The sequence below is a fragment of the Ictidomys tridecemlineatus genome, chromosome X (assembly GCF_052094955.1).
Source record: "Ictidomys tridecemlineatus isolate mIctTri1 chromosome X, mIctTri1.hap1, whole genome shotgun sequence".
NCBI classification, from domain to species: Eukaryota; Metazoa; Chordata; class Mammalia; order Rodentia; family Sciuridae; genus Ictidomys; species Ictidomys tridecemlineatus.
This window is the reverse complement of record NC_135493.1, coordinates 34,290,049-34,306,903: the sequence shown is the minus strand read 5'-3', so window position 1 is coordinate 34,306,903 and position 16,855 is coordinate 34,290,049. Positions and strand designations below refer to the sequence as shown.

The 16,855-nt window shown below is 32.0% G+C and overlaps 1 protein-coding gene across 1 annotated transcript in view; it reads left to right on the top strand.

Moving 5' to 3' along the window:
• The window catches only part of Htr2c (5-hydroxytryptamine receptor 2C), a 226,476-nt gene that overhangs the window by 192,441 nt on the left and 17,180 nt on the right, over window positions 1–16,855 (top strand). The window lies entirely within an intron of this gene.

The following is a 16,855-nucleotide window of genomic DNA, read 5'->3' as shown; positions in this document are numbered from 1 at the left end:
TAATATTTAAGATATTCATAAATACTATACTAATGCTACTATTAAAATCAAGCAGGTTAACTCATTGGATTTAGGGCTTTTACAGCCCCCTTTTTTCTCCTTCCAATTGAGCTTACATAGTGTTCCATTAAATAATTTTTCTTCAAACCTATGTTTCTGTAAAAGATTTGGGTAAATTTGCCAACAAGATCAAAACCTCTGCACAATCTTCACTGATATCTTCTAGAAATTTGTCTCTGGGTTTATTGATGAATTTAATTTGGTTAAGTTATTTATTTTAAGTTTTAACATCGTTCTTTGTAGATTGTTCTATCAGTATATACAATACAAACACCTTTGGATAAGAAGCCATGAAATTTTTCACAAATATAAATGGATTCTATATATATATATATAATTTGACTTAAACTTTTAAGGGTTCACAGATTTTAATGTCTCTACCCCAAGGTGTTCATCTAAAAAGAATCCAGTTCTTATGGTACTTACAAAGAAAGTATATACGTAAGTGAAATTAGAATACTAGGGTCATCGGTTTCTAGAAATGACAGACTGGGTAATTTGCAATGACTCTTGGGCTAAAGACAACTAAAAATATGAATAAAATAATAAAAGCTCAGATAATCTAATAAAATAGTGAGTGTTTATGTGGCCAAGATTTAGAAAAAGACAGAAGTCTGGGAAAAATTATGACATTTGGTTCACTTTTGCCAATCTAAAGATATGACCAACAGATTGGGAAACATTTCATTGCCTCATCTTTGATCCACAATGTTGGACCAAAGTAAGATTACAGAGTTTGGCAAGGGTCAGCCAATCTGAATTTAATTTGGGGATCCCAAAGACCTGTAGTCTAGGAATAAAGAAGAAAGAAGATTAAACATCTATGACATGAAATTCAACTCTGGTTCAAGTCATATAGGTAGCCAAGAAAAATCTTGAGCCTTGAAATTGGATTAACGTGTTTTCATATTATTCATGTTTACAGCTTATTTGGCATAAGTAACAAAAAAAATCTTAAGCTCCAATTACTTCTTTTAATAATTTTCAAATATAGTCACTGAAACACAGTGATAAGCAGATATAAAAGAAAAACAATACTTGAACCAGATATGGGACAATAAAATATAAAAGAAATGAATTTAAAGCTATTTAAGATGGTCAAATTATCAGACATAGACTTTAAACAACCATTTGTAAGGTGAACATGGCAATTATAAGCTAAACTTAAACCTTTCAGCAAGAAACTGTAAAGGGTAACATTAAAATCTGAGAAACAACCAGAAAATTTGGAGCTTAAGCATAATATGAAAACCTAAGAACTCAGTGTCAGATTACACATGGCTATAGAGAGAACTATTAGAGATTTGAAAGAAGAAACTCTGATGAATGAAGCATGGAAAACTACAAGGATAGAAAACAGAGATTAGAGTACAAGAGGATAGTAGACATACAGTATAGAACAAGAAGAGTTGTACAAGTAGAGAGAAGAAAGGCAGAAAACCAATATTAGAGGAGCTAATGGTTTTTAGAATTGATGAAAGACATTGATTCTCATATTTAAAAGCTCACCAAGTCCCAAACAGAATGAATAAAAAGCAATCAACATCTGGAACCATCAGAGTAATATTGATGAAAAAGAGAAAAAATTTTAATATCAGCCTTAGAGAAAAAAAATAGATAACTTCAGTATAGATAACTTCAGTAGAGCAATCATAAAATGAACAAATGTTTTCTCAATAGCAACAATGAAAGCCAGATGTTGGGATCATAGTGCCAATACACAGAAAAAAAAAAAAGAATATTAAGCCAGAGTCACATTCTCATCAGAATTAAACCTCAAAAATTAAAGTGAAGTGAAGACAGTATAAGACAAGCAAAAACTGACAGAACATGCCAATAGCAGACTCCTACTTAAGGAAATACTAATGGGTGTGCTTAGAGCAGAGGAAAATGGCCACAGACTAAAGGTTAGATATACAGGAAGCAATTAAGAGCAGTGAAAATGGTAAATGTGTTCTTAAATATAAATAAGTATTGACTGTAGAGCACAATAACAATAATGTCTTCTGGGTCTCAACGTATTTATGGACCTAAATGCATAAAATAATAGCCTATAAGTAAAGAGCATTGAAAATAGGCTTCTTTCATTGTCCAGGAGAAAGAGAAAAGGTGATATTTAATATTAAACTTTAATGAATAAAGTATAACTTGCACATTAAAGGGCAACTTCTAGTAGAGTAGAAAAAAACATTTAACTTCCAAATTTAAAGTTATAATAAATCCAAAAGGAAGCATTAAAGTTAAAAAAAGAAACAGAGATGGTTGGAAAATAGAAAACACATATTCAATGGCAGAATTAAAACCAAATGCATCCCTAATTATATTAATTATAAATTAACTAAATATTCTAAGACTGGTCAGAATTTGCAAAAAGCAACCAACATATTTAAAGCAAAAGGTAAATAAAAGCTTAAGGAAAGTGAGAGGCCAAAGGTCTTTCACCCAATGGAAATATGGTATAACTATATTAATATTTTCAGAATAGACTTTTTGACAAAAGAATTATTCTGTAGAAGGAAGGTCACTTTGTAATGATGAAAGACTTAAATTCACCTGGAAAATATGATGAATTCATAAGTACATAGTAATATGGCCTTTACATTTAGAAAGGAAACAAGACAGAATCACAAGGACAGACAGACAAATCTACACTCATGGTATAAGATGTTAACAAAACTCTCCCAGTGATTATATGAGGACAGTGAGCAAATGTGAACCTAGAAGTGAAAAATACATATTCTTGCCATTTGCATACAAAAGACTTATAAAAAATTGGCCACATATTTGGTCATAAATTAATCATCAATAAATTTGAATGGGTGGGATTCATAAAGTGCATTTTCTTTGTAATGCAAATAAGAGAAATGACTAGCAGGCAAATAACTAGAAAATCTCCATATATTTGTAAATTAAGAAATTATTTCTCAACAAACTTTGACCACATGGACTTAGAATCCATGGATGATTCTTACCTGGCCTATTTATTATGAAGGTGATTGTGCAATGATGATTTTTCTCAATGTCATCATTTTTTTTCTGCTTATATTAGTTGGCATTATACTCTAAGGAAGGATTTTTTTCCCCTAATTCTTTGTTATTTATTTATTAATATTAGTAGGGATTTCTAGATTGTTTAATATTCAATGTAGCATATGTGATTTGTTATTGCCTTTAATTATTTTTATGCTCAAATTGTCCCAGATTTCTCCAGTGAGAACTCCTTTTGATATGTGTCATCAGTTTTTGAGCGCTTTCTTACTTTCTGACATAAATTATGCCAGGCTCACCTTTCACTTCCCATTATCCAGTCCTAAAATTAGCCATTTGTTTTTTACAAGGAACCATATTAGTGAGCAATTGCTTTATAAACTGGGAAATGAACATTAAGTATACTTGTTGCTTTGGGGATATTATTGCTCCTATTTATCCATGCCTTTAATCACAATCCACTAAAATAGGATTCCTCTGCTAATTCCTAATTTCTTATTTTTATTCATTTTTCTCATAGTGAAAAACCTGATTGCAAAAGCATTCATTTGCTTATTTATTTATTTTCAAAAGCCGACAGTGTATTTTAGAATTAATATACCATACTACTATCAATTTTAAAAAATTCAGCGTCTAAAATTTCATGTGTATGTATGTGTGTCTATAAAATATTTTGCTTTGAAAGTTTATAGCATTGTGTTCAAAATTCTAGGGTTAGTTTCAATTCTTTTTCTTCCATGTGTTTTTGTTTTTGGTACCAGGAATTGAACTCAGGTATTCAAAACGAAAGCTACATCCCAATCCCTTTTTATTTCTTATGTTGAGCAGAATCTTGCTAAATTGCCCAAGCTGGCTCTGAACTTCAGAATCTCTCCCTCTACTTTTCTTATGCCTAGCCCCTTCATATGATGTTCTAAAAGTCAAAACTATGAAAATAATTTAGATAGAAATGTCAGTCCTCTTCTTTCCCTTGATCAACCCATTCATTAATTTCTAGAATATAGTTGTGAGTTTTTTCCTAAAAATTATAGATTTAAACTCAACTAAATCATGTCAATGGCCTAAACACTTGCTTTATAAGCTAAATTCATTCTAATTTTTACACTTTCTGTTACTGCATTGTGTAGATATAACAAACTTAACAAATCTTCTGTGTGTGATCATGTAAATTTCCAACATTTTGAAATTACCCATAATTCTTCTAGGCAAAATCATATCAGTGTGTGTTTCATATTATTTGAAAGTTTATTCTCAGGATAAATTCCTAAAAGTGGAATTAATTGATCAAGGGTTGAGCCATTTCGCATTCCTACCAGCAGTGTGAGAAAACATGCTTCCCTAAAACCTTGTTGAGTTCAATTTTTTAAAAATATCTTTAACTAGATTAAGGAAGTTCCCTTTCATTCAATATTTTCTGTGAATTTTTGTAATGAATAGGTGTTAGTTTTCTAAAAGTCTTTTCTCCATCTAGTGGAATGATAATAGAATTTTTTTCTTTATTCTGTTAGCAGGGTCGATTGTATAAATTTTGAGTTGCAATCAATCATGCATTCCTGGAATAAATCCCACTTGATAATGAGAGCTTTCTTTTTTCTGTATCATTGGATTCTGTTTGATGTTTCAATTAGAATTTTTGCTTCCATTCTCATGAGAGATTTTGCTGTCATTTTCTTTTCTTTGGTAGTATTCTTGCCAAGTTTTGGTTTCAGGATTATGCAATTCTCATAAAATGAATTTAAAACTCACCCTCTCTCCTATCTTCTAAGTCTTTATAGAATTTGTCTTTTTTCATGTTAAATGTTTGGAAGAACAAATGAATATAATCATAGAATGGTATAGCCATCTGAGCCTGTAAGGTCATGTGTGTGTGTGTGTGTGATGTGTATGTAAAAGGCCTTATTTTATTTATTTAATTGCTTCAAAATGAATAGGAATATTACCATTTCTATTTCTTTTCATTTCACTTTTGGTAAATTGTGATTTTCAAGGAATTTCATCTAAAGTTTCTAATTTATTGGCATAAAGTGGTATATCATAAATTGTCCTTTTATGTCTCCACAACCTATAGCGACTTCCTCTTTCATCCTAAGAATGGGTATCTCACTTTTCTCTTTTTTGTTTAATTTTACTAAGAGTTTATAAATTTTATTTAATTTCTCCAACAAGAAATACCTTCTGATCACCAATTTTGTTCATTGTCCATTTTTTATACTATTAATGTATGCTCTTATTTCATTCTTTCAGCCTACTTTGGGCTTAATTTGATTTTTTTTTTCCTAAATTTTTAAGGAAAAAAAAAACTTGATTGGGTGATCCTGGACCTTTCTTAATGATCTAATACAAACATCTAAATCTGTAAGTTTTCCTCAAAATTCTGTAACCAAACCAAAACAAAACAAAAGGTTCAGAAGCGAACTAAAGAATTTTTTAAAAATTAAAAAAGGTTAGATTGTGCTGCTATCAGATGAGGCTGAAGACTCCATCATGAGATAGAGTGGTAGAGAAGAAACTTTTTGGTAATAAGCCAGCGAGTTGGAAAATGGAGGACTCTTGCTTGGAAAATGGAGGACTCTTGCCTGAAAGTTTCATCTTGCCTAGAGGTCACGGATGCTAAGCTTACATAGAGACTTTGCAGAAGTATATTTTTAGCCATAGACAGGAGGGCGCCAGGGTAGTCAATTAATTCTGCAGCTACCAGCAACTCTGATGTCTTGATGTTATCTTAAAGGTCATGGACCTTCCTGGTTCCTGTAAATCTACAGAAAGATTACTGATTAAGAGTTCTTATGACTGCTGTCTTTCTTGTTGCCCTTTCCCTGACAAAGCTGACTCTAGCAGTTAATTGTTCAGGGATAAGACACAAGGGAAGCAAAGTGAGAGACAGATTTGCTAGGGACAAGTTAACCCATTCAGCAGCTTCAATTTGCTTTTAATTGCATCCCACAAACTTCACCATACATTTTCATTTTAGTTCAGAATATCTACTAATAGCCTCATGATTTCTTCTTTAATCCCTAGATTATTTACAAGTCAGTGGTTTACTTTTCACATTTGAGGAGAACTTTAAGATATATTTCTTACCAAGTTGTAGTTAATTCTGCAGTGGTCAGAATATCTATCTGTCTATATCTGTATCTCTGTCTATCTGTATCTGTATAGTATGCTTCCATTATATGAATTATTGACATTGTCATTTGGGCCCAGCATATAGATTCTCAGGATAAATTCTCTTCATTGTGCATCAAAATAGTGTTTTCTGATGTTGCTGAATGTGGTATCAGAATTTGTATTTTGCAAATTTTGTCTCCTTTGTTAAATTAGTTAGTTTAAGAGTTGTACTAAAATTTCCATTTGTGATTTGACTATCTCTGCTTTTAGTTCTTTTAATGATTACTTTATAAGTTTGGGGGCAATGCTATTTTGTTTCTTTAATAAATATGACTATCTCTTCCTATAGGATTGAGGTTCTTATCATTAAGAAATATTTCTTTTTATCTCTCCTAATACTTTTTTCTCCTAAGATCTAATTTTTCTGATATACTAATTTCTTGTCAGTTATACTATTTCCTGTAGCATATCATCTTCCAATCTTTTATTCTTAAACTACCTATTCTTATATTTTAAGTAAATCACTTATAAACAGAATATAGCAGTTTATGATTTTTAAAAAAATTTATTTATTTATTTGTTCTAATCAGTTATACATGACAGCAGAATGCTGTTGGTTTTATTGTACACAAATGAAGTACAATTTTTCACTTCTCTGGTTGTACTCAAAGTAGAGTCACACCATTCATGCAATCATACATGTACCTAGGATAGATTATTCTTTATATATCAATAGTGCATGTTGTCCTATAATGTTGTTGAAGCCTTCTTTTTTGTATTGGATTTCTTTCTACTAATTCCATAGATTACTAAGAGGTATTTAATTCTCTGACTGATTCTGTGGATTTTTCCACTTCTACTTTAAGTTCAACCAGATTTTACTCCATGAATTTTTAATCTATACCAATAGGTGCACAATTAGAACTCACAAAAATTCTTGACAAATTAAAATGTTATGATATTACTATAGCCATTCCAGCTGTTTTTTAATCTAATTTTTTTATTTATAATTGGACACAATAACTTTATTTTATTTATTTATTTATTTATTTTTTTAAAATTACACCTGGACACAATATCTTTATTTTGTTTATTTTTATGTGATGCTGAGGATGGAACCCAGTGCCTCACATGTGCTAGGTGAGCACTCTACTGCTGAGCCACAACTCCAGCCCCTCCAGCTGTTTTTTTATTAGTGTTAACATACTAAAATTTTTTTCATCCTTTTATTTCCTCTAGTTGAGTTAATTCACATAAATTCACACCTTTAAAGTATAAAATTTACAAAATTGTATAACCATCCCCCCTAGCCAAGCTCACAACATTTCATCACCCCAAAGAGAAACTACTTACCTATTAGAGATTACTATTCACTCACCTTCTCTCTAGCCCTAGGCAAATACTTACCTATTTTTTGTCTCTATGAGTAGCTATATTCCAAGCATTTCTTATAAAGATCATATACTATATAGTCTTTTTATGTCTTACTTCTTTCAAGTAGCATATTTTCAAACTCTTCCATGTTTTATTGAATTTCCAGCATTTCCTTTGTCTTTATGGCTCTTCTGAATAATGGAATACTATTGTTTGGATATACTACAATATATGCATTCTTCTGTTTTCAGTCTTTTCTTACTATGAATAACACTGCTGTGAATAGTCATATACAAGTTTCTGTGTAGACATATAGACATTGAGATATTAGCAATTCTTATGAGTAGAATTCCAAGATTATATGATAACTATATTTTTAACATTTTTAGGAATGCCAACCTGTTTTTTAATGCAGCTGTACCATTTTAAGTTCCCATCAATCATGTGGGAGATACCAATTTTTTACATCCTCATCATGTCCATCTTTATAATTATTTTCATCCTGTTGCATATAAAGTGATATCTCATTTTGCAGTTTTGATTTGTATTTCCCTAGTCACTAAAGATATTGAGTATATTTTCATAATCATATTGGCCAGCTTTTGTTTCCTTTGGAGAAATGTACCATCAGATTCTTTGTTTAATTTTAATTGGGTTATTTATCTTTTAACTGTAGAATTGTGAAAATTCTTTATAAGTCCTAGATTTTAGAAAATGCTTGAAAGGTATAAGATGCATAAGATATATGCTATTTTATTAGTTGTCCTTTCATTAGCCCTGTCCCCACAGGGATCAAACTCAGGGACTTATGTTCTACCCCTGCACCACATCCCAGCCCTCCTTTCACTTCCTTCATGTTGTATTTGCACCATAAAGATTTTCATTCTGATGAATCAAAGTTATCTACTTTTGTTTCCTCAGTTGACTTTGGTTTTGGTGACATATCCAAGAAGATTTTATCTGGCCCAAGATCAGAAATATTTACTGCTATGTTTTCTTCTAAGAGTTTTGATAATGTTAGCTCTTTATATTTCAGCCTTTCATTTTATTTTGTTTTTTATAAACATGATGAGGGAAGGAAGAAACTTTCTTTGCAATGGTAAAGACAGTTTTTCGCATTGAATTATATAGGCATTCTTGTCAAAAAAATATTTAACAAAAAGAAATTTATTTCTGGACTCTCAGTTCTGTTCTATTGATCTATAATATTCTATTTCAGAACTACACAATATTAATTACTGCTACTTCAGAGTGCATTTTGAAATGGGGAGGCTTGAGTACTCCTAATTTGTTCTTTTTAAATATTGATTTGATAGGGCTGGGATTGTGGCTCAGTGGTAGAGCGCTTGCCTAGCATGTGTGATATTTTTTATTTTTGATGCTCATAAATGAAGGTGATTACTTATTTCATTTTTGGTGATTCAGTGCTATCATATATAAATGTAAATGATTCTTTTTCATTGATTCTGTGTCCTAACAATGGTTGAATGCATTTTCTAGTACAAAGTCATTACAATCTCCAAATAGCTTTGCTTCTTCCTTTAAAATCTAGATGTCTAAGTTTCTGTTCCTTAATTAAATGCCATACATAAAATCTGCAGTCAAATATTCAAGAGAAGTGGTCAAAGCAAAGAAACATGACTTGTTCTTAGGAGGAAATCTTTCAAGTACAAAGTATTCTATTAGATGTAGATCTTTCATTATTGCAAATTGAACTCTGGGGTGTTTTACCACTAACTACATCTCCAGCCCTTTTAAAATATTTTATTTGGAGGTAGGATCTCACTAAATTGCTTAAGGCCTTATTGAGTTGCTTATTTTGGCCTTGAACTTGTTATTCTCCTGCCTTAGCCCCCAGAGTTGCTGAAATTATAGGCAAGCACCATTATGCCAGGCTTGCATGTGTGTTTTGTAAAATTGGGAAAGTCACTTCTTCTAGCATGTTCCAGTGTTTTATCATAAAAATGTATTGGATTTTATCCTTTACTATATTAATATGTTGATTGTGCTGATTAATTTTCACATGTTGACACAACCTTGCATTCCTTGGATGAATCCCAATTGGCCATGGTGTATAATCATTTTTATATGTTGCAGGATTTGGTTAGCTAGTATTTTGTTGAGAATTTTTCTGTATATATATTAATAAAAATTATTGTTTTCTGGTCCCCCCCCCCTTGTAATGTCTTTGGTTTGTTTGTTTGGTTGGTTGGTTTTTAGTGGTGCTGGGGATTGAACCCAGGGCCTTGTGTATGTGAGGTCTGCACTCTACCAACTGAGCTTTAACCCCAGACCCCATGTCTTTCTTTTTTGTATCAAGATAATATTGGTCTCCTAGAATGAGATGGGAAATATTCTCTCCTTTTCTATTTTTTAGAAGTATTGGAATGATGGGTGTTCATCTTTCTTTAGACACTTGATAGAACTTACCAAAGAAGCCATTGGGCCTGGGCTTTTCTTTGTGGGAAAGTATTTTTTAATGACAATTGAAAACTCTTTACTTGTTATAGGTCTATTCAGAGTTTGTGTTTATTAATGATTTAATCAATGCCTTGTGTTTTTAAAAAATGTGCCCACTTTATGTAGATTTTCCAGTAGTTTGGTGTTCAGTTATTCATGGTATTCCCTTATAGTCCACTTTATTTTGGTTAGATCCCCTCCTTTATTCATGTTTATAATAATTTGTGTGTTCATGCTTTCTTCTGGTCAGTATAAACATTTATTGATGCTAGAGATCTCCCTGGTGGGGGAAGAATTGTGTTGGCATTGATTTCCTTTATTGTTTTTCTCTTCCAAATTTCATTCATCCTAATTCTTTTTTTTTTTTTTTCTTGAGTGGAGGTACTGAGGATGAACTCAGGGGCACTCAACCACTGACCACATCCCCAGCCCTATTTTGTCTTTTATTTAGAGACAGGGTGTCACTGAGTTGCTTAGCACCTCACTGTTGCTGAGGCTGGCTTTGAACTCAAGATCCTCCTACTTCAGCCTCCCAAACTGCTGGGATTACAGGTGTGTGCCACTATGCCCAGCCATCCTGATTCATTTTGGTATTTCCTTCCTTTTGCTTGCTTTGGGTTTAGTTTAATGTTCATTTTCTAGCTTTTAAAAAGGAAAGATCAGGATTGATTTGAGATTTTTTTTAGGGTAAGCATCAGTTATGGGATATATCTTCTAATCACAGCTTTCACTGTATCTCATAAGTTTTCTTCTGCTGTGCTTCATTTTGTTTATCTCAAAATATTTATAATTTCTCTTGTGATATCTGCTTTGGATCATTGGTTTTATAGAATTGTGTTGCTTCACTCCATTGTACTGCAAATTTCCCAAATTCCCTGTTACTAATTTCCACTTTAGTTCCATTGTGATACGAAAACTTAGCTTGAGTAATTTTGATCCTTTTAAATCAACTGAGAATTGTTTTTGACTTAACATATGATTTTGGGAGGAAAATGTTCCAGGTTCACTGGAAAAGAAAGTGTATTCTGTTGTTATTATTAGGTGGAATATTCTATGAATATCTGTTAGGTCTGGTTGGTTTATAATACGGTTCTAGTTCTCTATTTCCTTATTAATTTTCTGTTTGCTAATTCAAACTATTTTAAACTTGGGTATTAAATCTCTCACTATTATTGTGGAATTGTCTACTTCTTTCAAATATGTTAAAGTTTTTGTCATAAATTTTGTGGCTCTTTCATTGGGTAAACATATATCTATAATTAATATATCATCTTAATGGATTGCCACTTTTATCAGTATAAAAAGCTACATATTCTCTTAGCTTTCATTTAGCTGGGAACATGTTATTTCTTCTTCATTTTTGAAAAATAGCCTGGCTGAATACAGTAGTATTGGTTTACAATATTTTTATTTCAATTCTTTGGATATGCCATCTCATTGCCTCCTCCCCACTCACCCCTGCTCCCGCCATGCCCAATACTGGGGATTGAACAGAAGTGCACTCTGCCACTAAGCTACATCCCAGCCCGTTTTTGTTTTGAGACAGGGACTCACTAAGTTGCTGAGGCTGGCCTCTATTTTGCAATCCTCCTGCCTCAGCCTCCTGAATTATGGGGGTTACAGGTATTTGCCATTGTGCCTGGCTCTTATTGTCTTCTGATACCCCTGTGAAATCAGTTAATTTTGTGGAGTAATCTGTAAAGATAATGAATTACTTCTCTCTTGCTGCTTTTGAGATTCTCTCATTTTCTTTGGATTTTGACAGTTTTAGTATGCTATTTCTACATGTGATATTCTTTGACTTTTTTCTTCTTGGAGTTCATTGAGGTTTTTGGATTCATAGGAAAATTTTTTTGTTCAAATTAGGCAATTATTTTACAATTATTTCTTCAAATATTTTCTCCACCCCTTTTTCTGTCTTGACTTCCTTTATGGGGCACCCATTTTGCATATTTTGGTATACCTGATGGTTGACCACAGGTTTCTGAAGCTCTCTTGATTTCTCTTGTTTACTCCTTTTATTCATCAGAATGCATTATCTCAGTTGAGCTATCTTTGCATTGCTAATTTTGTCTTCAATATATCATCTCAATGGAATGATGCTTTATCATTAAAAAAAAAGCAACAAATTAGCTTTTGCTTAGGTGAGAACATCTAATTTCTTCTTCGTTTTTGAAAAAGAGCTTGGCTGGATATCATATTCTTGGTTTTTTGTTTTGTTTTGTTTTTTTCACTGCTAGGGTTTAAACCCAGGGGTGCTTTAAAATTGTGCTATATCCCCAGCCATTTTTTTTTCATTTTTTTATTTTGAGATGGGGTCTTACTAAGTTGCTTAGGGTCTTGCTAAGTTGCTGAGACTGGCCTCAAACTTGTGATCCTCAGCCTCCCAAGTTACTGGGATTACAGGCATGTACCACCACACCTTGCTCACAATATTTGTAAAATAGCAGGTTCAAATTTGCTATTGAGCTTCTAGTTAATTTTTTATTTCAGTTATTATGCTTTCAAATTCAGAATTTCTACTTCATATAATTTTATAATTTTTATGTCTTTGTTGATATTCTCTATTTGGTGAAATATCATTTTTATATTTTCTGTTGATTCCTTAAGAAAAGCTTCATTTATTTCTTTGACTTATTTTAAATGCCTTTAAGTCTTTGTCTAATGAATCCATCATCTGAAGTTTCCTCATAATTTCTGTTGATTGCTTTCTTCTATTGTATGGGCCATATTTTGTATCACATCTCATAATTTTTCTGCCACCTATACATTATTTTTTGATTTTTATTTTTGTATTTTTAATTGATACATGAAAATTGCACTAATTTATGGGATACCATATGATGTTTACATATGTGTATATATATATATATATATATATATTCTGCAATGTTAAAATGAAGTTTAAATTTATCACATCAAATACTTATTTCTCATTACCACTTGTTACCGTTTTTCTTTTTGATAATAGTCATTCTAAATGGAGTAACATGCTATCTCATTATGATTTCATTTGCTTTTCCCCTGATGATTAATGAAACTGAGCATTTTTTTTTCATATATATGCTGGCGATTTGCATATCTTCTTTGAGGAAATATTTGTATATATTTGCCCATTCTTTTTTAACATTTATTTTTTAGTTTTAGGTGGACACAATATCTTTATTTTATTTTTATGTGGTGCTGAGGATCAAACCCAGTGTCCCATGCATGCCAGGCAAGCACACTACCACTTGAGCCACATCTCTAGCCCCTTGCCCATTCTTTTAAACTGGATTATTTAAGGGTTTTGTTTTGTTTTTATATTCTGAATATTAACCCCTTGTCAGAAGTATAGTTTGAAAATGTTTTCCTTAATTCTGTAGGATGTCCTTTCACTCTGTTAAGAGGTCACTTTTGTGTTGTATGATCATTTACCAATATTGATTCTTCCAATCCGTGAACATAGGCTATCTTTCCATTTGTGTGTGTGCATGTGTATTTTCTTCAATTCCTTTTATCAATGTTTTATAGTATTCATGATGGATATATTTCACCTCATTGGTTTAATATATTCTTAGGTATTTTAATTTTTTCATAGCTATTGAAAATGGAATTGTTTTCTTGTTCTTTTTCAGTAATTTGCTGTTGATGTCCAGCAGCACTACTGATTGTCATATTTTGATTTTGTTTTCTTTAACTTTACTGATTTTTTTTACAAGTTTCAATAGCTTTTGGCAGTCTTTGTGGATTTATGTATATAGGATTATATCATTTGCAAATGACAATTTAATTTTCTCCTTTCCTATCTGGATGGACTTTATTTCTTTCTCTTACCAGATTGTTCTGGCTAAGACTTCCCATAGTATGTTGAATAAAAGTAATAAAAGTGGGCACCTTTGTCTTGTTACAAATCTTAGAAAGTTTTTTAGCTTTTTCCTATTCAGTGTGTTTACTGTGGGCTTGTTATATATGGACTTTATTATGTTTAGTTTTATTCCTTCTATACCTAATTTGTTGAGTGTTTGTATCACAAAGGGATGTTGAATGTTAACAAATGCCTTTTCTTCATTTTTATAGATCATCATAATTTTCCCTCTTCATCCTCTTGATGTGATGTTTCATGTTAATTTGGACAGGTTGAACCATTCTTACATCTCTGGGATTAATCTCTATCATGGCAAATAACCTTTTTAATATGCTTCTGGATTCAATTTACTAACATTTTATTGAGAATTTTTGCATCTGTATTTATGAAAGCTATTGGTGTGTTTGTCTTTCTTGCTTGCTTTTTTGATATGTTCTTGTCTGATTTTGGAATTATTCCAAACTCATAGAATAAGTTTGGAATAATTCTCTCATCTTCAAGTTTTTAGAGTAATTTGAGAAGAATCAGTATTAGTTGTTTTAAAATATTTATTTTGGTACATTATAATTACACATAATGGAGACTCTTTGTTACATATTAATACATGCACACAGTGTAACTTCATTCCCCAGTACCTCCCCTTTCTTTCTCTTACTCTTCCACTCTGATAATATTAATTTTTAAAAAATCATTTATTAGAACTCAGCAGAGAAACCATCTGGTCCTAGGCTTTTATTTAATGGGAAGCTTTTTTATTAATGACTCATTCTTGTAACTTCTTATTGTTTCATTCAGAATTTCTTTTTCCTCATATTTCAGTTTTGGTAAGGTGAATGTGTCCATGAATTTGTCCATTTCCTCTAGGTTATCAAACTTGTTGAAATGTTATTATTATTAATAATAGCCAATAACCTTTGGACTTCTATGCTGTCTGTTGGAATATCTCCTTTTTCATCCTCTGGTTTTATTTATTTTAGTCTCTCTCTCTCTCTCTCTCTCTCTCTCTTTCTTTTAATTTAGCTAATTTATAATTTATTTAGCTAATAATAACCTTCCTTGTCTCCTATTACTGTCAATTTGGATTATTTTTTAAAAAAATATTTATTTTTCAGTTGTAGTTGGATACAATATCTTTATTTATTTTTTATGTGGTGCTGAGGATAGAACCCAGGACCTCGCCTGTGCTAGGTGAGCACTCTACTGTTGAGCCACAACCCCAGCCCCACAATTTAGGTTCTTTAAAAAAGGAGCCCTTCATTCTGTTGATTTTTTTAAAATAGATTTAAAAAATACTAAGAAAACCCTGCACATGTACACTCCAAACCCGAATTTTTGATATCTTACATCTTTATATCGCCTACCTCTTAACATAATAGTTATTATTTTAATTGTTTTTATTTTTAGTCTTCACATTAAAACTATAAATTGTTTATGGACCACGTGTACAATATTAGAACATTCTGACATTGCTTATATTGTTACTCTTACAAGTGAGTTTTATACTTTCTGATCTTTTCTTCTTACTCATTAGCATCTCTTTCAGTTTGAAAAACTCCCTTTTGCATTTCCTGTTAAACAAGTCTGATGATGTTCTCAGCTTTTGCTTCCTTGGATTATCCTTGTCTTTCCTTCTCTTTTTTGAGGATAACTTTACTGGGTACTGCATTCTTAGCTGTCAGTTTTTCTCCTTTCGCACTGTGAAAACTTGATCCAACTACCTCCTATGGTTTCTGCTGAGGAATCTCTTGTCAGGCTAATCAGAACACTGTTATGTTACATGTTTTTTGATTTCATCTGTCTTGATGTCCTCAGAATCCTCTTCAATTTTAACCTTTGAAAGCTTGATTATGTGTAGGGTAGACTTGGTTGAATCAATCTGACTGGGGAACCTTGACCTCCTTGTATTTGGATATTTGTATCTTCCTCTAGGTTTGGAAAATTTTTTGTTATTATCTCCTTGAGTAAACTTTCTACTCTTTTGACATTCTCAAGTCCCTCTTGAATCCTTAAAGCATGAACATTTGCTCATATATTGCTATCCCAACATTACTGTAAAGCTTTTTTACTTCCTTTTTTTCTCTTTTTATTGTAAAATAGCCTGCCTTCAAGCTCACTGATTCTTATGTTTAATCTGTCCTCCTATTGATGCCTTCTATTATGTTTTTAATTTTTCTTAGTGTACTTTTCAGCTCTAGGATTTATTTGATTTTTTTATAAATAACTTCAATCTTTTTATCAAGTTTCTTTTATATAATACTGACTCATTTTCTGTTTTATTGAAGCTCTATTAGTTTATTTAAAACAGTTATTTTGAATTATCTTAAGAGATTTCACATATTGGTTGCTATTTAGTCAATTCCTGGGGCCTTATTTTGTCTGTTAAGTAAGGTCAAGGCTCCCTGAAAGTTCTTAATGCTTGTTGGCACCCAATGTCATCTGCACATTGAAGGATTAATATTCAGTCCAGTCTTCATAATCTTTGCTAGTGCCTATCCTTCCAGAAATTCTAAGCAGGCTGTTTATTTTCTAAAACTCTGTGTGCCTGAGGTTACTTCTGCTTTTTCAACACTTGATGGCACACCAAGTCCAAGTTTGCTATGAGCACACAGTTGATATCTTGTCACTCAGCAATAGAGGAAGCCCCAATCCCAAATATGTCCTAAATCAGCAGTTGATATCTTGTTCAGGATGAACTAAGGGAATGCTTTAAAAAAGGTAGTCTCTCCTCGAGCCTCCATCTGGGACCAGCCTTCCTTATGTACATGACTTTCTAGATTCCAGAAATGATTTTTAGGTTTAAAACAGTCCTATAACTAATTAGAACAGTTTTTTGTGTGTTTGTTTGTCTTTTTAAAGCAGCCCTCTGGACATCTCATTCTACAATTTTTCTTTTAAGTTCTTTGTTCAGCAATCTTTTTTCCCCCTTCTGTGGAATGAGGTCTCACTATATTGTCAGGCTGTCTTCAAATTCCTGGACTCAAGGGATCCTCCTGTGTCAATCTCCTGAGTAGCTGGCAT